The 3,092-nt window shown below is 34.3% G+C and overlaps 1 protein-coding gene across 2 annotated transcripts in view; it reads right to left on the bottom strand.

Annotated features, from left to right (window-relative positions):
- Nucleotides 1-3,052: 3,052 nt before the first annotated feature.
- The window catches only part of LOC136832803 (putative uncharacterized protein DDB_G0290521), a 457,553-nt gene continuing 457,513 nt past the window's right edge, over nucleotides 3,053-3,092 (bottom strand). For both annotated transcript variants that reach the window (XR_010851321.1, XM_067094384.1), the window contains one exon: nucleotides 3,053-3,092. This exon is cut by the window's right edge and continues 959 nt beyond it. The gene's annotated coding sequence lies outside the window, so the exon portion shown is untranslated.

Raw genomic sequence — 3,092 nt, forward strand, 5'->3', positions numbered from 1 at the left:
TTCTGCTTTGGAGAAATTTACTTACCTGCTTAATCTTTATATTTTGCGAAAATGAAAAGTGTTCTTTAACAACAGAGAAAGGATGAAAGACAAAGAAACCTTGACATGGTCCGGTATTGTCAAAGCAACTGTTCATTGTAACCATTTTCCATGTGATTTGCATGAATGAGAGAATGGAACTTCAGCTCTCAAGCAGGATTCCAGCTAGTGTCCTCCAAGTGGCAGGCACATAGTTTTACTAAAACAAACACGAGAAAAAACTTTATTTCGCCCCCACGGAAATTAGCGCCTGTCATTTGCTTACTGTTTTGCTACCAGTATACTTCCAACTCAGAAGACAAGAGTTGAAATCCTGCTTGAGAGCTGAAGTTCAGTTTTCTCATTCAATTCTCATTCACAGGCTCATCTAGTAATCTAAGAACGCACATTAAACCCTCACACTTACCGAGACTAGAAAAAATCAGAATTCAGTCAGAATCTATAGAAATACATTTGCAATGAGGGGATTTCTTAGTACCTTAAAAAGCAATAAAATCTGCCAACCTTTTCTGCGCTTTATCGTCAAAATAACGGGACAGTACGAATGTCGAAGTAACGATCAGTCACTCTTCGGAAAGTATTAAGGAAGGGGAATTTTAAAGGTTTGAGATCCTATGAACAACATTATTAACTCTTCAATGGATTTTAAATCGTATTATTGACAAACGTGTTGAAAAGGCTGTCGGTCGCTTGTTGACCTTGCTCCAAACAGACATATTTATAATTAACACAAGAATGCAGAAGTCAACTGGACCAAGATGCAAAGGACGCGCTAGACCTGCCTCAGAAAAATGTTTCCGATATGTTACGCCAGAACTGATAACGAAAAATCATGAGTGAATATCGTCGCGACGGGCTGCTTGTGGAGCGTGGCTATATATGCACTCTTCTAATAAATGCACGCTAACGTCCATGAATGTAAGAACAAGTTCTGATTTTACACAAGTTGCGTAAAACTCAAAGGACTGCAACGAGCATTTGATATAGAGCTTCTTTTGAACAACGCTACATATTTTATTTTTTTTTTTTTTTAATTTGGTAACAAATTTGTCCTCAGTGAGTTACAGCCACATTGACGAATATGGAAATTGAAGCAAATCCCTCGCCGCGATTCGATTGAGTAACAAGCAACTTGGTATTTCAAAGGTTAACCCCAACAGTTCCATAACTGTATCACTAAACAAAGCCCACTCATTAAAAATGGATTGGCAATTTATTTGTTTTACAACAATTGTTACATACGTCATAAGCTTGAAAATACATACACACATGGTAAACAGTTATGTGTACTGCACATATGTATGCTGAAAGTGAGATGGAACGGATTATAAAATTCATGTGCCTGTTCTCAAAACCTGTCTTCCGGCAGAAAGAATTTTTATTGGATCTAATTGGCTGTGAAAGAACAAGTCTGTAGGCCAAAGGGCAGCTAAATCATTCACTGGAAAAAGTAGGCTGACTTCACAAAACACTGTCAACGTTTAAAACAGTGGAGCTTCCTGGTTTATATATTCAATACGAAAATCTCAAAATGTTTGTGCAGAAAGCCCTAAAGGCGCTGGGTTTCATTTGTCCTGTAGCCAAAATATTCAAGTCCAAGTAACATGGTTACCATAACGGTCGAATCATTCACGTCAGTAATTACAGAGTAACGTACACTCATATTCGCTACTTTCTGAATTATTTAAAAATAAATCAATTATGTCCCGTAACCTACATCCAATACTTATAAGTGAATAAAACAGCGTTTATAACAAAGTAGACAGCATAAAATACGGAATAAATTAGGCAAAAAGAGTACCATAAAATTATGCAAAAATGTTCACAAATATTTGAAAAAGCAAAGTTTCTAAATTTCATCAGACGATTGTTTGCAAACTAGAAAATTACTAGATATGAATGCCAATATCTACCTTTATTCGGACTTCAGTTCTTCGGTCATGTAAAGTGAAATTACTGAAATAAAAAGATACTACCGTCCACGTTATTTTTTTTAATTGTGTATGTTTTTGGAGTTACAGGAGAACTAATAAAAGAAAAAATTATATGATGTACAGTAAGTGCTCAATATTTTCCCAATGTACCAAAGCACGGTATTCGAAATTTTAAGTTTCTGCTTCAAATAGTACCGTTAGTACTGAAAAGACCCAAAATATCAAAATTAAATCCATATTAGAAAACTACAAAGAGAGAAAACAGAAAATAAGCCATTTTGATATCAAATCCGTAAATCTCTTTTACTTTCTACCTTTTGATATGCTTAGAGCTTTGCATTTGAATGCATACTCTCTACTGATATTTGTGCATTATGTTTGCAAGGTGTTTTAAGAAAAAAACAAATAATATAAACCTATTTAAGGCTGTTTCTGTTATAATCAAATCGTGGAATGACCTCCATAACCATGTAGGTGAATCATTGGAACTTTGGAATCCCAAATTTCGTGTAAATGCCCCCACCCTTTTTTTTGAGCAGGCTGACATGAGTCTTACTTCATAATTTTTCAGTATCTATTTTACTTTTTTTTATTTTTCTTATTAGTTTTTGTTTGTAACCTATTTCATAGTTCATTCTTTACTACTCAATCTTCCTTTCTGTACTGGACTTTCCCTATTGGGCCCTTAGATCAGTAGCATTCTGCTTTTTTCAACCAGGCTTGCAACTTGGGTTTTAATCATATCAATTATAAGAATGATAATTAAAAGAACTTTAAGGAAGCAAAACCTCAAAGGTCTTTACAACATAATCAAAAGGATTTGTTTTCAGTTTACTTTTACTGACAGGGGACTATAGAAGAAACACAACTGATTCATTTCCATTTGGGAGGGGATTAATAAAGATGACGCATGGATCAGGACCCTGCTGTAGAAATACACATTATAATGAATTCTTTAAAGGCATATATACTCTCTTGGTACTATGCAGCTTTCATACACAATACATCAAATTATAATAGCTACATATTAATCTGTTTAGCAACATTTTATTAAAATTTCAGGACAAAATCAAACAATGTTAAATGAAAAATATTTATTGAGATAGGCTTGTATCCTAT

Source organism: Macrobrachium rosenbergii, chromosome 50 (assembly GCF_040412425.1).
Source record: "Macrobrachium rosenbergii isolate ZJJX-2024 chromosome 50, ASM4041242v1, whole genome shotgun sequence".
In the NCBI taxonomy this organism is placed as follows: Eukaryota; Metazoa; Arthropoda; class Malacostraca; order Decapoda; family Palaemonidae; genus Macrobrachium; species Macrobrachium rosenbergii.